The sequence below is a fragment of the Neoarius graeffei genome, chromosome 13 (assembly GCF_027579695.1).
Source record: "Neoarius graeffei isolate fNeoGra1 chromosome 13, fNeoGra1.pri, whole genome shotgun sequence".
NCBI classification, from domain to species: Eukaryota; Metazoa; Chordata; class Actinopteri; order Siluriformes; family Ariidae; genus Neoarius; species Neoarius graeffei.
The window spans coordinates 79,061,027-79,087,269 of NC_083581.1; the positions used below are offsets into that span (position 1 = coordinate 79,061,027).

The 26,243-nt window shown below is 43.5% G+C and overlaps 1 protein-coding gene across 2 annotated transcripts in view; it reads right to left on the reverse strand.

The window, feature by feature from the left end:
- ngfa (nerve growth factor a (beta polypeptide)) overlaps positions 1-26,243 on the reverse strand; it is a 93,436-nt gene that overhangs the window by 47,243 nt on the left and 19,950 nt on the right. Inside the window, exon 2 of one of the 2 annotated variants that reach the window (XM_060937043.1) lies at positions 607-684. The exons of the other annotated variant lie outside the window; for it this stretch is intronic. The gene's annotated coding sequence lies outside the window, so the exon portion shown is untranslated. The remainder of the gene's footprint in view (positions 1-606; positions 685-26,243) is intronic. 2 annotated transcript variants of the gene reach the window in all.

Consider the following 26,243-nt stretch of genomic DNA (forward strand, 5'->3'; position numbering starts at 1 on the left):
ACAACAACTCACCTCTTTGCATATTTGTGACCTCTTAATTTTAGAATTTCTGACTTTTTAATCTTTGAATTTCTGAGTTTTTCACCCCAGAATATTACCCCAGCTCCATCTTTTTAACCTGCAATGGCCCTCCCTAATACGCTGATGTACTTTTCCCAGGCAATTATGCAAAAGTGTCCACCACACTTTCTATATAATCAATTTATTATGTAATGGTTGTTACATCACATATTTTATTTAAGAATGGTGTAAATATAAAATAATAATACAATTTAATTCCATTTACTGGAGTAAATATAAGAATGCGTATGACTGCCGTCGACTAATCACTGAAATCTGTAGGAAATCTTGTTGCTTGTTATTTTAGGAAAAAAAATGGGAAAAATGAAGTTTCTCACATGGTTCATTCAAAAACAAGAGAAACTAAACATTGTTATTATTTGTAAAACAGTAACAACAATAGTAGGTTATATTTTATCTTTTATCCAATAAAAATGATATAAAATGATAATGCAAAGTCAATCAATCATAATAAATGTAAGCAATTCCATGTTTTTGTGTTTGGATGATTTTGTATAGAATCATTAGAATAATCTTTTCTCACACAGTTCAGTGGAAAAGCAGATGAGACCAATTGAAGATTTCCTGGACAGTCGGCTGCTAAGATCATCGAGTCGTCTAACTCTGAAAGCAGATGGAGGATGGTGGACAGAGTTTAGAATTAGTGCTGTGATTCAATTGTCCCTGATGTGTAATCAGCCTCACTCGGCATGACATCAGTGTTACTGAAATATCTTAACCTCTTAATCTGAAAAAATAAACACAGTGAGACATTTCTGATTGTGACAACTGACAGAAATGAGCTCAGCACCATGAGAAGGTTATGGGAATGTTAGCTTTTTGGTTTTCTCATTATAAAACTGCTAAAATCCTCTGTAATCAACACTACAATATCTACACAAATATTTGGTTATCTCTGAGTAGATCCTGATTTGCTCAGTCAGGTAACCAATGAAATCAAATCGTAGACCCACACTGAGGATCCAGGAACCATTTGACTTAGACTTATTCAATGTGCAATACGTGTACACCGAACAAAATTTCTTTGCAATTTGGCTCAGCACAGAATTAAATATGAAGTGTATTAAAGTAAATTATTGCAGCAGCAAAAATATTATAAAGTGCAATATTATAAAGTGACCTGTGGAATTAGGAATGTTCAAGTATAAATAGAAGTTTAGAGTTTGGGTTTGGAGTTCAGCAGTCTGGTGACCTGAGGGAAAAAGCTGTTACAGAACCTGGTGGTCCTGCACCGAATGCTGTGGAACCTCTTTCCAGAGGCCAGAGGGGAGAACAGTCTATAGTGAAGGTGTGAGGGGTCACTGATGATGTTTCTGGCTCGAGACATGCAACACCTTGGTGCGATGTCCTGAATGGAGGGAAGAGAAGTCCCAATGAGTTTCTCCGTTGTCCTTACCGCTCTCCTCACAGTCTTCCAGTCAGAGGCACTGCAGTCTCCATACCACACAGAGATGCAGCTGGTCAGAATGCTCTCTATGGTGCTTCTGTAGAATGTAGTGAGGATGGGTGAGGGCAGGTAGGCTCTCCTCATTCTACACAGGAAGTGCAGACATTTCTGTGCCTTCTTGACCAGTGACGTGGTATTCACAGACCAGGTGAAGTTGTCTGTGATGTGCACTCCCAGGAACTTGGTGCTACTGATCACCTCCATGGCCGTGTTGTTGAGGAGAAGTGGAGCATGGCTGGGTTGTTTTTTCCTGAAGCCAACAATGATCTCTTTAGTTTTGTCCACGTTTAGGATCAGGTTGTTTTCCCTGCACCAGCCCACCAGCTGCTCCACCTCCTCTCTATAGGCCAGGTCATTATTGTCCCTGATGAGGCCCACCACTGTTGTGTCATCCGCAGACTTCACAATGTGGTTGCTAGTAGCCCTGGGGACACAGTTGTGTGTCATCAGAGTGAACAGCAGAGGACTCAGGACACAGCCCTGAGGGGAGCCTGTACTGAGGGTGATTACACTAAAGGTGTTCTGTCTGACCTGCACTGACTGTGGTCTTTCAGTGAGGAAGTCCAGCAGCCAGTTGTGTAGGGGGGTGCTGAAGCCCAGGGGACCCAGTTTGTTCACCAGATGCTGTGGAATGATGGTATTGAACACTGAACTGAAGTCCAGGAACAGCATCCACACATGAGTAGTGTTCTCCTCCAGGTGTGCAAGGCTCAGGTGAAGAGCGGAGGAAATGGCGTCTTCAGTGGAGCATTTTGGCTGGTAGGCAAACTGGAAGGGGTCAAATGTGGGAGGGAGCCTGGAGGTGATATACTCCTTTACCAGCCTCTCAAAGCACTTCATCATAATGGGAGTGAGTGCGACAGGCCGGTAGTCATTGAGTGATGTGATATGAGTTTTTTTTTTGGCACTGGGATGATGGTGGCAGTCTTGAAACATGATGGGACTTTGGCTTGATCCAGTGAGGTGTTGAAGATGTCCATTAGAACATGAGCCAGCTGGTCTGTACATTCCCTGAGCACCCGACCAGGAATGTTATCGGGGCCCGGGGCCTTTCATGTGTTGACTCTCCTCAGAGTCCTCCGCACCTCCGCTGTATCAAGACAGAGTACCTTTTCGGAGAACCATCCTAGGAATCCTAACACCACAGTGTGGATTGCAGAACCACACAGAGGATCCTAGTTATCCTAAAACCACATCGAGGATTCTGTAACTCCTCTGAGGATCTTAGAACCACCCTGAGTGCCATCCTAGGGATCCTAAAACCATTGTAAGGATTCTAGAGTCACTCTGAGGATCCTAAAACTGCAAAAGCAATCTTCGAACCACACTGAATACTCTAGAACCATCTTGGGAATCTTATAATTGCAAACAGGAACCTACCGGTAGAACTGCACTGAAAACCCTGAGATCACACTAAAATTCCAAGACCTGCACTGAGGAACCTAGAACTGCATGGAGGATCCAAAACCTCAACCTAGCAGTCCTGAGGATCCAAGGACCCCACTGAAAATCCTAGCACTGCACTAAGAATCCTAGAACGGCATGGATGGTCCTAGAGCTGCTTTGATGACTCTAGAACTGCACTGAGAGGCATAGAACTGCATCGAGGTTCCAAGGATGACAATGAGTGTCTGAGAACTGCACAGAAGATCCTAGAATTGCACTGAGGATCCAGAAACCACACTGGGGATTCTAGAACTATACCGAGGATCCTAGAACTGCACCAAGGATCCTAGAACTGTATTGAGGATGATAAAACTACACTGAGTGTCCTAGAACTGCATTGAGGATCCAGAAACCACACTGGGGATCCTAGAACTACACTGAGGAGCCTAGAACTGCATAAAATTTCTTAAACTGCACCAAAGATCCCAGCACTCAGCAGTGAGGATCCTAGAACTGCACTGAGGATCATAAAACTACACTGAATGTCTTAGAACTGCACGGGGGATCCTAGAACAACATTGAGGATCCAGAAACTATGCTGGGGATCCTAGAGCTACACTGAGGATCCTAGAACTGCACTGAGGATCCTAAAACAGCACCAAGTGTCCGAGAACTGCACTGAGGATCCTGGAGCCAATTTGAGGATCCACAGACCACACTGAAGTTCCTACAGTCACCCTAAGGACCTTAGAACTCTCCTGTAGATCCTTGACATTGAGAATTCTCAGATATTTTATGGACGAATTTAACATTCTGATATAAACATGGCTGGAAGCACACAATACCAGCATGTTAAAGCATCAGTATGTGTGTGGAAATGTAATTATAGTTCTTCTTCCTCGAGAGTCCCATAGTAACTTAATGACCAGTGACCCTCAAAAATAACAGTGTAATGTCCTGGTAATATGAACTGTTCTACATGATCTGGAAAAGAGCTGCCATGATGCATCAGTACTAGCATCTGCTATGATTATTACACCTGATATTTTCACATCAACTGTACGTTAATGGAACACTGAAGAGCATAATAGTAATGGAACAGCTTATGGGACTGTTATGCTACCAAACGTCTTCCTTGGGCAGAAAGGATGGCAGGTTTTTATGACTGAAACCAGGATCTGAGATAAACTAGTAGTATCTGCTATTTGTTATCACCCAGATGAGGATTGGGTCCCTGCTCAACTAAGGGTCCTGGCCAAAAGTTCTTGGGCTTAAGTTCCTTGACTGAAAATTCTCAGCTATAGTTCCTTATCTAACATTTCTGGTTTAAAATTCTGGGGCTTACGTTCCTTTGCTAAAATTCCTCAGGAATAGTTCCTGATCTAAAGTTCCTGGATTAAAGTTACATAGTTGATATTTTTCAATTGTATCACCTGATAGTTCCTTGGCTAAAAGGCTAAGGTGTAAATTACTGGGTTAAAGTTCCTCAAATAAAGGTCCTGGCATAAAGTTCTTGAGTTTAATTGCCTTCACTGAAATTCCTCAGCTGTAGTTTCTAATCAAAAGTTCCTAAGCTAAAGTCCTTGAGATTCAGTTTCTTGGCTGAACATTTTTAGCTACAGTCTCTGATTTAAATTTCCTGGGCTAAAGTTCAGAGGTGCAAATTACATGGGCTAGAGTTCCTCAACTGAAGGTCCTGGGTGAAAGTTCTGGGGTTAAGTTCCTTGGCAAAAATTCCTCAGCTGTAGTTTTTGAGTATGGCATGGTGGTGTAGTGCTTAGCACTGTTGCCTCATGGCAAAAAGGTTCTGGCTTCAAGTCCAGTGGCCAACTGGTGCCTTTCTGTGTGGAATTTGTTTGTTTTCACATGGGTTTCCTCCAGGTCTTTGGACTTTCCACAGTCCAAAGACATGCAGTTAGATTAACTGGCTACTCTAAATTGCCCATCGGTGTGAATGATTGAGAGGAGAAAACCTCTAATAATCCAGTAGAAGGCAACAGGAAACCACTACTGTGATTGTCCCTAGAAACTCTGATGGAAGTCAGAGTGGCCATGCCAAATAGATTTATAGTTCCTGTTCTGAATTTCCTGGGCTAAAGTTTTGAGGTGCAAGTTACTGGACTAGCTGAGTTAAGTTCCTGGGTTAAAACTCTTTGGCTAAATTTCCTAAAACCACTTTTTAATGCTAATCAGTACATGCTACATGATCATGTTTGCAGTAGGTTGATCAAATAGTACTCATACATCACAGCAGAAGTAGCGTGGGAGGAAAGGACCTTGAGAGTTACACCGGCACATTTTCCAGATCGCTGTATCTTTACGACCTTGACATTCAACGATGTTCTCAGGACAGTCGAGTTGTTGTTTGGCTAAATGCCGCTGCGCTTCACATCAATGAGTTTACCATCTTTCAGCACTCCTGCTCACATGTGCTACTTTAAAAATAACCTTCTAATGTCGGCACATTCTTCATTCATGTAGAAAAAAATGGTGCTATGGCAAAATGAAAAATATACAAAATTATTTATAAATGATCTGATAAAACATCAGAAATAAATGAAAAAGGAAAAAAATAAGATTAAATCGTATAGAAGAACTCCTAACATCTGGCATAAAGCCATTATAAACCAGTAGCAGCAGTGATATTACAACATGGTGTGATAAAACAAACTTTCACTCTTTCTTTGCCACCACACACACACAAGCTCTGATCTGACATAATTCCATCTTGTCCACACACACAGCTCCCAAACGTATATTACACACATGTGACTTATTTAAAAGAGTTTAAATAAAGGAAGTCCTGAGGTGAGGTGTAATTGCACATAATAGTAAGTGAGAGACTGATGTCATGTCTGCACCTGCTCGTACTCAAGACTCTACTTCCCAGAGTTCGCAGCAGCCTTCAAATATGACCCCCACGGGCTACAACAACCATCCTGCACCTCACCGCTCTCAGTCTCCAGAGTACTGATTATCACACACACCTATTCCTGATCACAACCTCATTACTGTTTGTTATAAAAGGACTCAGTTCACATTATTTTTGTGAAGTAAATGCTCCGTGTTCCCTTGCCTGACTTTACCAAGCCTTTATTGTTCATGCTGATATTCTGGTTATTGACCTAGTTTGTATTTTGGTTTTTGCTCTTTGTCTCTACTTCTGATATCCTGTTTGTTCCTCGCCTGACCATTGCCTGTTTGTTGACTCTGTCTTCCATTATCGATTTGGATTTGTCTGACAGCCTTGCCTCAATAAACTTGCTGCTGTTTTTACATCTGTCTGTCGCTTGCATTCCTGACAGGTTACCATTATCATGGATGTAACAGAGGAGAGCAGGCATGCTTCCTTGTCTGCACAGTGGCATCTCCTAGGAGAACAACAGCAACATCAAGGTGAAATGGATGCCCACATTACCCAACTTACCACCGCTGTTTTGTAGGCACTTCTAGTGCACCTTGCGCTGGTTATAAGCTTAAGCATGCTTATCCCCATCCTGAAAAGTTCTCAGGAGAAGTATGTGAGTGCAAGGGATTTCTGCTCCAATGTTCTCTGATTTTCACTGCCCAAACAGGGACCACTGACCAGCAGAAAACAGCCCAGTTTATCAATTTTCTCACCGGAAAAGCACTCAAGTGGGCGACTGCCATGTGGAAGAAGGGTAGCAAGCCGACAACCTCCTACAAGCACTTTGTTGAACTATTTCACCAAGTATCCAACCACAGCCCAGGAGTGGAGGTTGGTGAATACTTGCTTGCAGTCAAGCAGGGGAAGAGACAAGTTATGGAGTATGCACTGGAATTTTGCACTCTCGCAGCTGGAAGTGGATGGAATGAGATGGCTCACAAGGTGGCATTTCATCAAGGTCTCAACCCTAAAGTTCTCACTGAACTGTTGGGATGAACAAGCCTCCTTAGACTCCTTTATTGACATGTCCAACTGACTCAACAATTTGCTCAGAAATCGACCAGCACTGCAAAACCCCATGTCTCACCCACCTGTCACAGAGGTCCCAGAGCATCTCCTGCACCAGAATGGCTCACTCTGAATGCAAGCAAAGGCAAAGAGAGGGGCCTTGCTTCTATTATGGGGACTCCACACATTGTGTTTCATGCTGCCCTTCTTGTTCAAGAGGATCAAGGGCTTCTACCATGGCTGAGAGAGCTCCAAACACTGTGAGCTGGCTGTCAGTGAGTCCATCTAATTATTTCTCATTTAAGTCATTTAAGCTTGATGTGCAGATGAGGCTCTCAAAATCAGTCCTTGTTCTCTCCACCCTGATAGATTCTGGAGCCACGGGAAACTTCATGGACAGTGAGACTGCGTGGAGACTCCAAGTGCCCATGCAAACACTCCACCAGCCCTTAAGCATCAGGGCCATTGATGGTGGGCCCATGGGTGAGTGGTTCATCACAACACCCACCAACCCCCTCACACTACAAGACAGTGCCTTGCACTTTGAGACAGTCTAATTTCTGACCACCAAAACCAAGAACCAGGCCATCATTTTGGGATTCTTGTGGTTACAACAACACGATCCTCAGATTTTCTGGCAGGACAGAGAGATTCTGCAGTGGCCCATGTCTTGTATACAAAATTGTCTCTGTCTCCCTAAGCTCACAGTTGCATCCACCACAGTGGAGAACCCTGAAGTCACCACCACTGCTCACATCCCTGAATGTTACCAGGTCCACATGGAGATCTTCAGTAAGGGTAACATGGGCTCCCTCCTCATCATCCCTATGACTGCCATAGACCTCCTTCCTGGCACCATGCTTCCCTGCTGCTGAATCTACCCACTTGTCATCTCTGAGCAAAAGGTTATGGAGGACTATGACCAGGAGGCTCTGCAACAGGGGTATATCTGCCCCTCTACATTGCCTGCATCTGCTGGATTCTTCTTCATGGATAAGAAAGTAGGGGGGTCTTAGTCCATGCATTGACTACAGAGGGCTTAATCAAATCACTGTGTAACACCCCTACCCCTTGCCTTTAGTTCCCTCAGCCCTGGAACAATGCTGTCCAGCCAAGGTATTTACGAAACTGGACCTTCATAGCATGTACAATTTGGTGCACATCTTAGAGGGTGATGAGTGGAAGAGTGTTTAGCACCACCTCTGGCGACTACAACTAGAGCATCTTGACATATGGGCTATCTTGCGCACCAAGCATCTTCCAGTGCCTCATAAATGATGTACTGATGGACCTGCTCGGCAAGTTTGTGATTACATATACTGATGATATTCTCATCTATCCTTCTGACCAAGAAATCCATGAAAAGCATGTCAAGAAAGTGCTACCTAGACGACTAGCCAACCACCTGAAAGCGGCTCTCAGAATCTGTCCATGTTCTCTCCACCCTGATAGATTCTGGAGCCATGAGAAATGTCATGGACAGTGAGACCACACAGAAACTCCAAGTGCTCATGGAAACTCTCCAACAGCCCATAAGCATCAGGGCCATCAATGGTGAGTCCATTGGAGAAGGGTTCATCATGACACACAGAAGGAGTAATGATGGATCATAAGAAAGTTGCTACAGTTACCATGTGGCTGACTCCCACCACTGTCAAAGAGCTCCAACAGATTCTGGGATTCACCTATTTTTCCTGGCAATTCATCAGGGGTTTCAGCTCAATCGCTGCCCCACCCACTGCCCTGCTCAAGAAAGGTTCTAAGCACCTCCAGTGGAACCTTGAGGCAGAAAAAGCCTTCACACAACTCAAGACAGCCTTCATGTCTGATCCCATCCTCAAAAACCCTGATCCCTGACCCCTGAGTCTGGAGTCAGAGCTCTATTATTACAATGTTTCAGTGAGGAGCCCAAGTTACACTCTGTGGTCATGTTCTCCAAGAAACTCACCCCCACTGAACAGAATTATGATATTGGTAACCGGGAGCTATTGGCCATAAAATTGGTGCTGGTGGCAACACTGGCTGGAAGGAGCATCCTACCCTTGTACCATCTACAGTGGTGCTTGAAAGTTTGTGAACCCTTTAGAATTTTCTATATTTCTGCATAAATATGACTTAAAACATCATCAGATTTTCACACAAGTCCTAAAAGTAGATAAAGAGAACCCAGTTAAACAAATGAGACAAAAACATTATACTTGGTCATTTATTTATTGAGGAAAATGATCCAATAATACATATCTGGGAGTGGCAAAAGTAAGTGAACCTCTAGAATTAGCAGTTAATTTGAAGATGAAATTAGAGTCAGGTATTTTCAATTAGTGGGATGACAATCAGGTGTGAGCAGAGGTGGAAAAACCCGGGTGCAGAAAGTAAAAACCCTGCCACATTTTTGCTCCAGCCAATTCAATGAACCAGCTGATCCTAATTACCACATCCCCTAAGCCAGGTTGATGAGCTAATTGGTGAAATCACCTGTGTTGAGAGCACAGGCAGAAGGAAAACCTAAGCAGGACTTTTACTTTGTCAATCCAGTTTTTCCACCTCTGGGTGTGAGTGGGCACCCTGTTTTATTTAAAGAACAGGGATCTATCAAAGTCTGATCTTCACAACACATGTTTGTGGAAGTGTATCATGGCACGAACAAAGGAGATTTCTGAGGACCTCAGAAAAAGCGTTGTTGATGCTCATCAGGCTGGAAAAGGTTACAAAACCATCTCTAAAGAGTTTGGACTCCACCAATCCACAGTCAGACAGATTGTGTACAAATAGAGGAAATTCAAGACCATTGTTACCCTCCCCAAAGATCACTGCAAGAGCAAGGTGTGTAATAGTCGGCGAGGTCACAAAGGACCCCAGGGTAACTTCTAAGCCACTGAAGGCCTTTCTCACATTGGCTAATTTTAATGTTCATGAGTCCACCATCAGGAGAACACTGAACAACAATGGTGTGTATGGCAGGGTTGCAAGGAGAAAGCCACTGCTCTCCAAAAGAACATTGCTGCTCATCTGCAGTTTGCTAAAGATCACGTGGACAAGCCAGAAGGCTATTGGAAAAATGTTTTGTGGACAGATGAGACCAAAATAGAACTTTGTGATTTAAATGAGAAGCATTATGTTTGGAAAAAGGAAAACAGTGCATTCCAGCATAAGAACCTTATCCCATCTGTGAAACATGGTGGTGGTAGTATCATGGTTTGGGCCTGTTTTGCTGCATCTGGGCCAGGACGGCTTGCCATCATTAATGGAACAATGAATTCTGAATTATACCAGCGAATTCTAAAGGAAAATGTCAGGACGTCTGTCCATGAACTGAATCTCAAGAGAAGGTGGGTCATGCAGCAAGACAACGACCCTAAGCACACAAGTCGTTCTACCAAAGAATGGTTAAAGAAGAATAAAGTGAATGTTTTGGAATGGCCAAGTCAAAGTCCTGACCTTAATCCAATGGAAATGTTGTGGAAGGACCTGAAGCAAGCAGTTCATGTGAGGAAACCCACCAACATCCCAGAGTTGAAGCTGTTCTGTATGGAGGAATGGACTAAAATTCCTCCAAGCCGGTGTGCAGGACTGATCAACAGTTACTGGAAATGTTTAGTTGCAGTTATTGCTGCACAAGGGGGTCACACCAGATACTGAAAGCAAAGGTTCACATACTTTTGCCACTCACAGATATGTAATATTGGATCATTTTCCTCAATAAATAAATGACCAAGTATAATATTTTGTCTCATTTGTTTAACTGGGTTCTCTTTATCTACTTTTAGGACTTGTGTGAAAATCTGATGATGTTTTAGGTCATATTTATGCAGAAATATAGAAAATTCTAAAGGGTTCACAAACTTTCAAGCACCACTGTACACTGACCACAAGAATCTGGAGTACCTCAAGTCTGGAAAAATGCTAAACCCTCATCAAGCCCACTGGGCCCTGTTCTTCACACATTTTCAGTTCACCATAGCTGACAGGCCTGGCTCCAAAAACACTAAAGCTGATTCTCCATCCTGTATCTACCCATCCACAGCTCCAGCCCAGGATCCAGAACCCATTATGCCTCCAGCCTGCTTTATCACCACCCTAACCTGGGAGATGTACAGAGAACTTGCTCAGACCTGACCTTTTCACAATCCTGATAACTGCCCCATCAACCTCACCTATGTCCCGCCATAACTCCTAGGAGAGCTGATCACTTGGGCACACACTACTCCTGCAATTGGACACCCAGGCAGCCAACGTACATATCAGCTGCTGAAAACCAAGTACTAGTGTCCAAACAAACATTACTGTGTGGAATATTACTGTGTGAAATAACAATACTGTGTGGAATATTACTGTGTGAAATAACAATACTGTGTGGAATATTACTGTGTGGGACAACAATACTGTGTGGAATATTACTGTGTGGGACAACAATACTGTGTGGAATATCCTACTTAAGGCTGGCATCCCACCCAAAGTTGTAAGCATCATTTGAAGCTTTCACAATTGCATGCATGTCTGAGCCTCCATTAGTGGTGAACAAACCAAACCATTTGAGATATCTACTGGTCTGAGGCAGGGCTGTGTCCTGGCACCAACCCTATTCATCCTGTTCTTCTAATATGTTCTCCATCATGCCCACAAGTCTGTGGCAGGCTTTGGGGTTGACATACACCACAACATGGATGGCAACCTCTTCAATCTATACCACCTCAAATCTAAGCCTCGAATAACATCAAGGCTTAGTGACTTCCTATATGTTGACAATGTGACATTGTGCACCACCACCCAGGACTCCCTTCAAAGTGCAGTAATAGCACTGAACATCTCTTGTACTGCATGGGGACTAAATATCAGCAAGCCCAAAACTGAGGTCATGCACATTTAATGTTCAGATCCTGCTTTGACCCTGCTCAATGATTTCCAACTTAAAAGAGCATGCAGCTTCACATACCTTGGAGGAGAACTTACACATGATGGTGAGCTTATGCCAGAAATAAGGAAGAGGATCAGCTGTGTTGCCTTCACTTTTTGCTCCCTCAACTTAAGATGTTGGAATAGGGATGGTCTGCCTATTTCAACCAAGCTGACAGTGTACAACACCATTGTGCTACCAACATTACTCTACGGGAGTGAAACCTGGCCTACACTGGCTAAAGAGCTACACCTGCTAGAAGTATTCTACCAGTGTTCTTTGTGATGTTTGCTTAATATCAAATGGTAACAACATATTATGAACACAGAGGTGCTCAGGCAGACCAAGTCTATTACTATCGAGACGATTGTCAGGAGCAACAGGCTCCACTAGCTCAGTCATGTTTGTAGGATGGAGGATATTCGAATGCCTAAACAGTTTCTTATGCAAAGGGAACAAGATCAAGAGGATGCCCAAAAAAAGAGGTGGAAGGACTGTGTCAAGGAAGAACTCAAAGCTTTCGGGTTTGGATAGAACTGGTGTGATATAGTGGCTGACGGAGCAATCTGGCACATGCGGATCCACCAGAGCCAAAGTGCTGTCTGAACTAAATTTCACGAGCCACACAGTGGCCAGATATTTGAAGTGCCATGCAAGGGAGGAGTGGGACCCCAATCATCAGAGATTATTTGGATTACAGTGGTGGTAGTAGTAGTAGTAGTAGGTGGCCAAACATACTTAGACATTAAGCAGTACATCTCCTCCTGTTCAGTGTGTGCACAGGCTAAAGTGCCCCGGGCACTTCCAGTAGGCAAGTTCATTACATTACATGCATTTAGCAGACACTCTTATGCAGAGCGATGCTCTTATCCAGTTCTTATAATGCTCTTATCCAGAGTGACATACAACATACCCAGAACAGCCTGGGGAACAGTTGGGGGTTAGGTGCCTTACTCAAGAGCACTTCAGCCATTCCTGCTGGTCCAGGGAATCAAACCTGCAACCTTTTGGTCCCAAAGTTGCTTCTCTAATCATTAGGCCATGGCTTCCCCCATTCATGCCATTACCCACACCACAACATCCCTGGTCCCACATTGCTATTGATTTCATCACTGATCTTCCCAAGTCTCAAAGCAATGCAGTAATCATGGTTATTTTTGACTGCTTCTCTAAATCGTTGCAGCTCATCCTTCTACCCTGTCTTCTCACAGTACCAGAAACAACAGAGTTAATCTTCTCCCATGTCTTCTGTTACTTTGGCATCTCCAAAGACATAGTTAGCAATTGGGGCCCCCGGTTCATGTCACGGGTCTGGACCAAGTTCATGGACAAAATGGGGGCTTCAGCGAGCCTAACTTCTGGCTACCATCCCCAATCCAATGGCCAAGTGGAAAGGGCCAAATCAAGATAATGACTCTGCCTTTGCTTATTGATTTGGATTTGTCTGGCAGCCTTGCCTCAATAAACTCTCTGGTGTTTTTACATCCATCTGTCGCCTGCATTCCTGACAACTGAGATAAATATGACACATTCTTGGAAATGTTTTGGCCATTTCTGGTTGCCTGATAGTTTGCACAATTTCACTTTGATAATATGTACTTTTTAGAAGGTGTTTAAAAATTATGAGCAGTACGAGTTTCATACATTCATACTAGAAAAGAATTCAAGTCCCACATGATAAAGTGCTTACTATTAAAAAAATTGGATGTGACTGGCTTATGTAGCTGATTCTTCTTCATTTAATTCATGTCAGTTTCTCCACACACTTCTGTTCATCCACGTACTTCTGCTACTCTATAGAGATCTTACAGTCACGTGACCGGAAAGTACACAACCGCCATCTTGTCGGTCAAAAACACCGCTGAATACTGCTGCACTCATGTACAGAATGGATCAATTTCAACCGACGGACTACACGGCTCATTTTTCTAATGAACAGATAACTAGATATATGTCTAAAATAAACGATCTACAGATTTGTGACCCTTATGGCTTACCGGACGGAGTTTTCACGACCGGATTTTGAACTGCCAGCGGAATACCCGGATGTGTATATTACCTCATTGACTTTCCCTCGCTGTTCAGTGGTGAAGCACTGCGTGCTTATAAATCTCTGGACAGTTATCTTTACAGAAATTCATGATTTGTCAGCGACTCAGATGTGGCATCTTGTAAACAAGAATCCTCACTGGATGGGTAAGTCACTTAAGTATTGAGTATAGCACTGACCAGCTGATTATAGAATAGAATAAGGTAATTCCAAATCGTCCGTCTTGTTTACCTGGCGTTGGAGAGGTAGAGGCTTGGCAGTGGAGATTTGAGTGGCTGTTTTCTGAGCTTAGTCAACAGGCCAGCTCTGCCTGCAGCCTCGCTTTTGCTCCCGGCGCCGCCTCCTTCGCTTTGCTTCCGATAACAATCCACGGAGACCCCGCTGGTCTCGCTATCTCGTCCGGAATGTTTTTTTTTTTCCTCGTCCGGAATGTTGTGCATGCGATGGAAATCACTACAAACCGTCATTTTCTGCTGGAAACCAATGTCCAGTAAGTCCATACGGTTGTAGTGGATATTGAAGTCCGGTACAGATGAACAACACGCAAAAATACACACAAAAAACATAAAAAACGTGCACAGGTAGGGAGAGCTTGTAGCCGCAGCCATTGTAGTAGAATTGTATATAGTAGGGTTTTCCAGAAGAAAAGGTAGAAGTAAAAGCAGAAGTAGAACCAGAAGTAGAAGTAGAAGGCGGAATATGGCGTTTGACCGACACGATGGCGTCTGTCACAATCTGGATCGGCTGTGACGTCACATGCAAGTGCTCAATTCATGTCTGTGACTCCACACACGTCTATTAACCCACATGTCTGTTACTCAGTGTACTTCTATTAATCTAAACACGTCTGTTACTCCACACATTTCTATCAATCTACACATTTGTTACTCTACACACTTCTATTAATCCAAACACTTCTATTAATCCAAACACCTTTGTTATTCCACACTCCTTTTTCCAAAGAAAGAAAAAAATGGTATAAAAGTAGCCTAGTAAACTAGACCCACCCGCCTAGCGGCCAAAAATATTTTTGCCTAGCGAGTGGGTCTAGCCTCGCACCATATAAACAAAAACACCCCAGGCATCAAATCGTGCCCGCCAATCACAACGCAAGGTTTTTGTTTGGATTCTTTGGGCGGGCTTTTGCAGGAGTGACGACAAAGCTGCGCGACGCTGGAGAAAGCACAACAGGAAAGATGGCTACGGCTAGTGAACAGCGCGCGTTTGACTCCGCTTTGGAATCAGTTTTAGAAGAATTAGACTTGGAGTTTTCGTTGAAACATGAGCAGGAAGAGGCTCTCCGCTCATTCCTTTTCAAGAAGGACGTTTTCGCTGTTTTGCCGACCGGCTATGGCAAAAGTCTGATCTACCAGCTGGCTCTGCTGGTAGCCAAAAGGATGGGGCTAGTTTGTGCAGTACGAAGAATTAATAAACAGCTTTGAAACATTACTTTTTGATTGTTTCTTATTTTCCTGTTATTTTAAATTTAAGGGAAATTATTTCACCAAACACCACTAAATAAAAACTCTCAAAAACAGTTTAAGCAAACCCTTGAAAACACTTGGAAAAAAAATGAGTGTATGTGGTACAGACTCCAAACTTGTGGTCATTATCTCCAAACTTCTTAATATCTAGAACCTGTTTATTAGTTAATACGCATTTTGAAAAATTATTTATTTCAAGGTCTCCCCCACTGCTTTCTGTCGCTCTGACTACGTAACAGTCACTGCTGCGCTGATTGGTCAGAGCGTTGGCCTATACGCACAGAGACAGTTTGAAAGACAGCGGTTTGTTCCTCCTACCCCCTTCGGAAATGTCTACGGATCGAGGCCAGACTAAATATTCACGTTTAGTCTGGCTTGCCAGGCTAGTATAAAAGGTGAGAATTAAATTTAAAAAGTATACTGTGTCCAGGGTAACATACAGCAGGGAAAATAAGTATTGAATGTGTCAACATTTTTCTCAGTAAATATAATTCTGATGGGGCTACTGATATGAAATTTTCACCAGCTGTCAGTAACAACCCAAGTAATTCACATATACAAAGAAATCAAAACATACATGTCCATAAATTAAGTATAATAAAGTGGAATGACACAGGGAATAAGTACTGAACATGCTTACTGAAATTTATTTAATACTTAGTAGAAGACCCTTTTCAATTGGATTCAAGTCGAGTGATTGACTGGGCCGTTCTAGCAACTTTATTTTCTTTCTCTGAAACCAGTTGAGAGTTTCCTTGGCTGTGTGTTTGGGATCACTGTCTTGCTGAAATGTCCACCCTCATTTTATCTTCAACATCCTGGTAGATGACAGCAGGTTCTTATCGAGAATGTCTCGGTATTTCTCCATTCATCCTTCCTTCAATTATATGAAGTCTGCCAGTACCATATGCTGAAAAACAGCCCAACACCATGATGTTCTCACCTCCAAATGTCACTGGTGGTATGGTGTTTTTGGGGTGATGTGCAGTGCTATTTCTCCTCCAAACACGGTGTGTGCTATGACATCCAAAGAGTTCAATTTTGATCTCATCTGACCAGACTATATTCTCCCAGTATTTCATAGGCTTGTCCAAATGTTGTGCAGCAAAATTTAAACAAGCTTCAACATGCTTTTTCTTCAGCAATGGAGTCTTGCGCAGTGAGTGTGCATAGAGGCCATGGCGGTTGAGTACCTTACTTATTGTGTTCTCTGAAACAACTGTACCTGCTAATTCCAGGTCTTTCTAAAGCTCTCCGTGAATGGTCCTTGGCTCTTGGACAACTCTTCTGATTATTCTTTTGACTCCTCTGTCAGAAATTTCGCAAGGAGCACCTGGTCATGGCCAGTTTATGGTGAAATGATGTTCTTTCCACTTCCAGGTAATGGCCCCAGTGGTGCTCACTGGAACATTCAGAAGTTTAGAAATACATCTGTAACCAATGCCATCAGTATGTTGTGCAACAATAAGGTTGCAAAGGTCTTGAGAGAGCTCTTTGCTTTTCCTGAGATGCTTCTTGTGTGACACCTTGGTAATGAGAAACCTTTTTATAGGCCATCAGTTTGGACTAAACCAGCTGATATTAATTTGCCCTGATGGGGGCAGGATTGCTTTCTAAATACTAAAAAATTTCAGCTGGTTTCTTGGCTTTCTATGCCTTTTTGCACCTCCTTTCCTTCATGTTTTCAATACTTATTCCCTAAGTCATTCCACTTTATTACACTTAGTTTATGCACATATATGTTTTGATTTCTTTGTATGTATGAATTACTTGGGTTGTTACCAACATCTGGTGAAAATTTCATGTCAATAGCCCCATCAGAAATATATTTACTGAGAAAAATGTTGACTCGTTCAATACTTATTTTCCCCGTATTTTAGACATCTTCCAGCTTGGAGAGCTAGCTAGTGGCTGGAAACTAGCTATAACTAATTTGGAAGAAAAATGGGATCAAACCAAGCAAAAAAATGATGATTCCTATGATGATGAACATGTCCTTTCTACTTTTCAGTTGCATTGCAGCTGCACAAACAATGCCAGACATGCCTGCACACACACACAAACCCACATACACTTTAGTCCAGACTTCAAAAAGAAAGTGTGCGTGTGTGTGTGCTCTTCTAGCATTGTTTGTGCAGCTGTAACACACCTGTGCTCAATATTAACTTTCAATCATCATAATAATCAGTGCTGATGGCAATAAAATGAGTATAACCGCAAACAAAATGCTTTGGTGATCCTGAAACACAGAAATAAATTGTAGGCCGCCATATAACCATAAACACACTGTGGGGTGATTTACACCTCACAGCGTGTGTTCAATAATACATACACACACAATTTAAATAAACAGAACTTTATAACACAAACTATCATAAAGGGTTTTAGTATTCGTCAGGCCTCGGGGCCTTTTGGTAATTGCTTCTTAAATAAATAAGATGCTACTATAACAACACACACACACGGCTTTGTGTGAGTCAGAGAGGTTAACGGGATTTTAAACAGATTAAGGACTTTGCAAACCATCATTACCTAATGGAGGAAAATACAATTTAGTGTGTGAGGGTCTGTCCTACAAAAATGCACCGTTTTGGAGGTGAAAGTGTAATAGTTTTATGTTACACTTGCTTTAAAACTGAGATAAGTTTGTCTTTTATAATCTTATAAGGAAAGAGGAAAGGAAAACATGAAGATATGGGCCAAAGGAAAAACAGAAGTGACTCAACCAAGAACTAAAACCCTTCAGTAGGCGTATCAGACACTCGCTGGCTGTGGTGTGAAAATTGTCCATGCAGACGCTCATCTAAGTTTCCAAATCTGTCATTACTTAACTCTTGAATATTTTCTTTTGTGAATACGATCATTAAAAATCTTATAATCTCTGCTTTCCAAAGAAATGTATCTGGTTAAGATCTGTTCAGTACTTTGGGAGTAACGGCAGGTTGAAGTCGGTACAACAGAGTAAAAACTCTGCTCGCGGGACGTCGGGAAACTGCCGGTGATTTTCTTTTTGAGTCACAGGAAAGCGGTCAGGCTCTCTCTCTCTCTCTCTCTCTCTCCTGATCGGTTTCCCACTGGATTACTCCTCAATATCAATCAGATCACTTTTATAGGGATGTTCTCTCGCTCTCACTGTTTCTGATGAAGGATTCAGCAAAATTTTCCCTCTGCTAGTTTTGATGTTCTGATTCGCGGGAGACTTTGAAGTGAGTTTTCATAGCTTTACCTACTTATTTTTACAAATCAAACTGATTCCTGTAAATAAATAACTATTGAGAATATAACTGAAGTTGTTTTGATGAAAAATATTGAGATCTTAGTGGTTGGAATGAGATTTAAAAAAACTAGAAGTCAGAAACGCGAGTGTCGATTTCAGTTGAGTTAATGTGAATTGTTTATTGGATGTGGATCAGGCAGTTTTTTCGAGGTTCGCCTTGAAAGCTGTGAATATTAATCAAAATAATAATTTATATTCTTTCATATAAACACTAGTCGGCCCTACTGAGAAATACAAAGGCTTACAGAGCACAAAGAGGGGATTAGAAATAATCTTTTATTACTTTTTTATTTTGATAGAGAATGGTAGATGTGAATGACATTCAATGCTTATTTATGCAGATTTTATAATTAACACTGATTTCTCCTTCTTTGTGATTCTGGCAGTGGGGGTGTGGCCAAGCATCAGTTTGTGAATGGGGGGTGGGTCGGAGAACGTGAGTGGCTAAGTCATTACACTTGATGTCAATTAATGTGTGGGTTTGTGTGTGTGTTTGTGTGTGTGTGTGTTTGTTGCAGGGATGGTGGAGCATAAAAGGAGGGGGAGAGCAGAGAAGAGGTCTCTCCCAACCAGAACATGTGTGACTGTGTGTCAGCAGCAAGTGATTAAAGCTGAAAAGCAAAGAAAAATATGGCAAATAAAGAGTGTGTGTGAAATTAACTACTGCCTGTCGTGCTTCTGTGCTCCACCCACATCAGGGATCTGTTACAGTGGTGCCAAAACCTGGGAGTACAGAAGGGAACCACCACATGGAGTCCTCCCCATTTAAAGAGCTCATCCATGCCCTCGCTACCGCCCAGCAGAACCAGCATCAAGCACTGATCACCCTCCGGACGGAGCAAGAGCAACACTTTGAAGTCTTGACGCTGGCTCAGCAGGAAGATTGCCAGGCATTCTGGCATCTGCTTGCATTGGCAAGGGCTTTGACTGTCACCACAGCAGGCACCCTCATGAAGATGGTACTGCAGGATGATTCCTCACCCTCCTTGAACAAGCAGCCGAAATGTGGGGGTGGCCGCTTGAGTAGTGCACAGTGCACCTCCTCCCACTCCTGACTGGCGAGGTGCAGCTTGCAGTGCAGCAGCTCCCTGCTGACAGCCGACTGATGTATGCCAACTTGAAGAAAGCCATCCTGCAGCATGTCGGCCGCTCCCCAGAACATCGCCAGTGCTTCTGGATGCTGGCGTTGAAGGAGGTCGGCCGGCTGTTCGCATTTGGCCAGCAACTCCGGGACGCCTGCCGGCGGTGGCTGAGGGTGGAAGACCGCGACACCAACAGGATCAATCTGGTGGCACTGGAACAGTTCATCTCTCAACTTCTGGAAGGAATGGCAGAATGGGTCCAGTGTCATTGCCCGGTGTCACTAGAATGAGCCATCGAATTGGCAGAGGAACATCTGGAGGTGGTTCTGATGGCAGGCAGACAAGGCGCCTCTCCTTGCTTCTTCTTTCTCTCTCCTTTTTCCTCCTCTCTTTCTTTTCCCCACCCCGCTCCCCCACCGCGGAGGTGGCGGCCAGCTCCTCCCCAGCCAGCCCATCGCACCCGTGATGTCCTCCCATCTCCCTCTTCTGTGTCTGTGTCATCTCCTCCTCAGGTAAGTGACACCCATTATGCCGGTGCAGAGGGAAAGCCTGGGCCGGTGTGCTGGTACAGCGGGGAGTTGGAGCATCTCCAGAGTCAAAGCTCCACAAGGGAGGTGGGAGCTGTGATCTGGATCCCCGACATGCCAGAAACTGCCCCCGATTGGGCCAGAATGTATTGCATACCAGCAAGTGTTCAAGGAGATACATGTCACACTTTGGTGGATTCCGGTTGTAATCAGACCTCAATTCACCAAAGCCTGGTGCAAGGCGAAGCATTGGGGAGAGCACAAGTGGTGAAGGTGTTGTGTGTGCATGGTGTGTTCATAATTACTCTCGAGTGTCTGTCAATATTCTATTCCGGGGCCAAACGCATAGAATTAAGGCAGCGGTTAATCCTCGTCTCTCCCACTCGCTAATTTTGGGGACTGATTGGCCAGCGTTTATAGAATTGATGGAACACATAGTAAGAGGTGGGTCCTGCATAAATATGTCATGGGAAGATCCTGGTGTGGCATTGACTGGGGAAGCTGTCACAGAGCCATCAGCGTCAGCACTGTGTCAGGGTGATACGAGGAGTGAGGCATAACTTGCCGCTCCTCCCTCTCTTGGGGATTTCCTTGAGGGTTTCCTGTTAGAGCAGTTGCGAGATGAGACTCTGCGGCATGTGTTTGACCAAGTGAGAGTAATCAATGGCCAAACTCTCCAGCCAAGTGCAACACCGGTCTTCCCATATTTTGTTATTATTAAGGACAGATTGTACCGAGTGACGCAGGACACTCAAACTGGTGAACAAATAACCCAGTTGTTGATCCCAAAGAGCCGTAGGGAACTCGTATTCCATGCGGCTCACTTTAATCCTATGACCAGACACTGAGGGCAGGATAAAACACTAGCCTGAATAATGGCCCAGTTCTTTTGGCCAGGGATTCTTGGGGATGTCCATTGGTGGTGTGCAGCGAGCCGTGAATGCCAATTAGTAAATCCCGTGGCCACGCCAAAAGTGCCTTTGTGCCCTCTTCCTCTAATCAAGACCCCTTTTGAGAGAATTGGTATGGATCTTGTCGGACCATTAGATAGGTCAGCATGGGGATATCACTTTATTTTACTTCTGGTGGACTATGCAATGCGATATCCAGAAGCGGTGCCCCTCTTCCATTCTCGACCTGTGTGCAAAACTCCACACACTCAAGCACTTAACCCAGGAGAATTAACGGCAGGCACAAGAATGTCAAATCCGGCTGTATGACAGGCTCACATGCCTTAGAGAGTTCACACTGGGAGACAAAGTGCTTGTATTATTGCCCACATCAAGCGCCAAATTAATCGCCAAGTTGCAAGGGCCCTTTGAGGTCACACGGTGAGTCGGGGACGTTGACTATGATGTGAGGCAAATGGATAGGGGTGGGGCATTGCAAATTTACCACCTCAACCTGTCCTCTGGACTCCATTGAGGTGGTGGGTGAGAGGAGGATGTTAGCCAAGCTGACCTCAATCATGGATAACCCCTCTCACCCCCTACATGAGGTTGTGGGGGCTTTAAGCAGCTCTTTTAGTAGTAGACTGCTACACCCACGGTGTAAGAAGGAGAGATACCGCAGGTCATTCATACCTACTGCTGTCAGACTGTATAACATCCACAACTTGTAATGTAGCACCAATAACCTGTTTGTTGTTTAATTTGCACTACTTCACCACTACTACCTCTGCCATCTCTCATCGATGCAATTATTATGTGCAATAATATAGGCCCTAAACTATTTTTTTTGCATACTTATATTTATGGGCGGCACGGTGGTGTAGTGGTTAGCGCTGTCGCCTCATAGCAAGAAGGTCCGGGTTCGAGCCCCGGGGCCGGCGAGGGCCTTTCTGTGCGGAGTTTGCATGTTCTCCCCGTGTCCACGTGGGTTTCCTCCGGGTGCTCCGGTTTCCCCCACAGTCCAAAGACATGCAGGTTAGGTTAAGTGGTGACTGTAAATTGACCGTAGGTGTGAATGTGAGTGTGAATGGTTGTCTGTGTCTATGTGTCAGCCCGGTGATGACCTGGCGACTTGTCCAGGGTGAACCCCGCCTTTCGCCCGTAGTCAGCTGGGATAGGCTCCAGCTTGCCTGCGACCCTGTAGAACAGGATAAAGTGGCTAGAGATAATGAGATGAGATATAAATATTATTTATGTATATATGTGTGTATATATACAGAGTCTACCTGTAATGTGCAATTTTTCCGAGCCTCTCAATAAGGCAATTTTTCTGTACTTTTAGATAATGCAAATAGCCCTCTGTATTTAATCCTTCATTTGTCTAATTTTTATTTCAGTTTTATTTGTTATCTGTTTGACATTTTCTTGCTACTGTAACACGTGAATTTCCCCGATGTGGGATGAATAAAGTGAATCTAATCTAATCTAATCTAATCTAAAATGTTGGAATGAGGGGGTCCTCATGGCGTTGTCATTGGTAGTCCCAGAGAAGGCGGAGCTGGGGCCGAAGGTAAAAAAGTAACATCTCAAACCACTCCGGTCCCTTGTGGAGACCACCTCTCACTGGCAGAACTCATGCAAGTGGCCAAGTTGCAAAAGAAATTTTCTGACATGTTCTCGCCCCTTCCTGGTCACGCCCACCTGATAGAACACCAAACTGAGATGCCTCCAGGGTGGTGGTGTGTAGCCACCCTTACCACTTGCCCGAACACAAAAAAAAGGTGGTTCGGGATGAACTCAAGGCCATGCTCGAAATGGGCATAATTGAGGAGTCCTACAGTGACTGGGGCAGCCCAGTGGTCCTGGTTCCCAAGACCGACGGGTCAGTCTGGTTCTGTGTGGACTATATAAAAGTCAACACGGTGTCTAAATTTGATGCCTATCCAATGCCTCGCATTGAAGAGTTGCTCAATCAATTAGGCACTGCTCGCTTTTATTTGACACTGGATATAACGAAGGGATATTGGCAGATCCCCTTGACTCCTTTATCCTGAGAGAAAATGACCTTTTCCACAACGTTGGATGACACTAATTTGTCACACTCCCTTTTGGGTTATTTGGGCTGCCCGCTATGTTCCAGCAGCTCATGGACAAGATCAAGTCAAGTTTATTTGTACCACGGGCGATTGCTCTAAGACAACGAGGGAGGCTCAGCCTCTTCTAAAAATGACAAACATTGTGTAGGATGAATTGCGCTAGGCTTATGTTATAGCCGACCTTATAACATTGCTATTTCAGATCCAGAATCATAGAAATATATGTGCTCAACCCACTACAGTGCGAAATCATTCCGTTATAACTTTCCCCAGTTCGCCTAATGTGTGCGTGAGTTTTTTCCCCTCGTGACAGCGCGATGCAGCCCAGCCTCAGTGGCTTCAATGGCATTTGGGAGCGATGCGCTTTTCAATATCAAAATGCAAGACGATTATTGGACAAATACTGCGAAAACACCCGCCCACGGAGTCCCACGGACTCCCAGGCTCAGTGGAGTTCAGTGGCATTTGGGAGCTATGCGCTTTTCAATATCAAAATGCAAGACGGTTATTGGACAAATACTGTGAAAATGCCCGCCCACGCACTCCGAGCCTCACAGTGGGAGGGACATGGCAAAGCTTTCTGCGAGGAGACTGGTGATTGATGAAAGCGGCCGGATATTTTCTTTGATTGACAGCTCGTTTCAAATATAGACAGGCAGCGGTGAATTTCAGTTCAGTCCCATGTGGATTCGCAAGTGCTGTGGTGTATTGTAAGAGATCAGCTTACATTTCGATTTCATTTATTACATACGGTTTCTACCAGCTTTTTTAGTTTGTATATATTTTCATTGTAAATAAAGTGTAAATATAGTGTTGTCAAGTTTGCTATCTTAGTTCCAGAAATTTCGTTTATTTGAGTGACTGAACTTGAACTTGAGGGGGCTAGTCAGCTAGCAAGAAAGCTGCGCATGGATGCCAAGCATTGCTGATTTAATTTTGGCGAAGCCATTTGCCAGTCTTCCTTTCGAGGAAAAAATTAAAATTAAAGAGCAGGGTAGACCAACGCCTCAAACTGACTTGGTGAAAAAGGTAGGGAATAATACTCGTTCCTTTCAGCTCTCCTGGTACGAGAAAGTGAATTGGCTAACAGCAAGTGACCCACATCAACAACAGTAAATAGGCTACTTTAGTAATATGTCATGGATGGACCAAAATTATAGAATCTATTTAAAATGTTTATGCTGAGTATATTATATTGGAATATATATTTTTCTGGATATGAATTAAACACAGCTACAATTTGGAAAACATTTTTAAACAAAAACACAGCCGAGAACATTTCACACTACAGACCTGGATTAAAAGTGAAGGGTTATCAAAATTGTCAATAAAACATTTCTCAGTCAAAATAAGTAAAATATAGGGAAAGTGTCATTGAATGAAATGTGTGGCACCCAGCTCTATGTTTGGCTCCCCAAGGTCAGTGCTTGTGCCTATTCCAGAACACTCTGCTGTTACTGCTGAGGTTCCTGACAAAGAGCTGCTTTCAATAATGATCAATTTTTAAACAACATGCCACAATTTTAAAATATAAAATGTTAAAATATACCCCCCCCCCCAACACCACCATCATGTATATTGGACAGTAGGCTAATGGGCCAAAAGAACCTGTTATTTCACAGTTTGTGACCCTGCCAACAATCAGCCAGATCAGAGGCAAGAGTATGGGCAAAATTGATGTGTTTTTTCTTTTTTCTTTTAAAATCTGGAAATATCGTAACCGACCAGCCTCCCCTGTTTGAAAGACTACCAGCCGCCACTGATTTGTACGTATTGCGCTTTTAACAATAAACATTGTCACCAAGTAGCTTTACAGAATTTGAATGACTTAAATTATAACTAATAACTAATAACTAATTTTATCCCTAATAACTAATTTTATCCCTAATCTATCCCCAATGAGCAAGCCTGTGGTGACGGTGGCAAGGAAAAACTCCCTCAGACGACAGGAGGAAGAAACCTCGAGAGGAACCAGACTCAAAAGGGAACCCATCCTCATTTGGGCAACAACAGACAACATGACTATAACATTAACAGTTTTAACATGAAGTCAGTTTCGTTGATGTTATAACTCTTCATTGGTGGAAACTTGAGTGCAAAACTGTTCATGACAACTGCAGTCCTAAAGTTAGCAAGTCAACTGTAGTCCTCAGCCATAAAAGCATTACTGTAAGAGTCCAGAGCGTCCTCCAAGTGTGACTTTCAACTGTCCATATGGGGCCGTCCTCCACAGGAGTAATGTGATGAGACTCCAACCAGACATAGGGCATCAGGATGGATCAGGCAGGTCTGAGGAGCAGAAGAGGTCAGCATCTCGATCTCAGGATTGACATGTAACTCAGAGGGACTGATTTTGGGGGGGGGAGAGAAAACACAGGTTGTTAGGTATGCCCAATGTCACCTGAATAAGTAGGAACAGTATACATATTGCACTGAGTACAAGCAGGGACTCCGGCAAAACTAACTATGACAGCATAACTAAAAGGGGAGAGCCAGAAGGTAACACAGGCATGAGGGAGCCCCGGGACATAAAGCAGCAGCCACTACACCATCAACAAACTCGAGTGAGCTAGCGAGTGGGGGACTGACAGCATCCATACATCCCAGTTTACCAAAACGCTCTGTCTGAGGATCCTCCAGATCTACTACAAGATCCTCTGCCCTCACACTGCCTATGTGGCCATGTACCTTGATGACATTATCATATATAGTAATGATTGGCTGCGGCATCTTGAACACCTTAGGGCCATCCTAGAGTTGCTGAGGTGTGCAAGTCTCACAGCTAACCCAAAAAAGTGTGCAACTGGGTGGGTGGAAGTGTGGTATCTGGGTTTCCACTTAGACTTAGACAACCTTTATTGTCATTTAGTATGCAACAAGTGTACACCGAATGAAATTTCATTGCAATTTGGCTCAGCACAGAATTAAATATGAAGTGTATTAAATTAATTTATACAGCAGCAAAAATATTATAAAGTGCAATAGTATAATGTGACCTGTGGAATTAGGAATGTTCAAGTATAAATAGAAGTTTAGAGTTTGGGTTTGGAGTTCAGCAGTCTGGTGACCTGGGGGAAAAAGCTGTTACAGAACCTGGCGGTCCTGCACCGAAT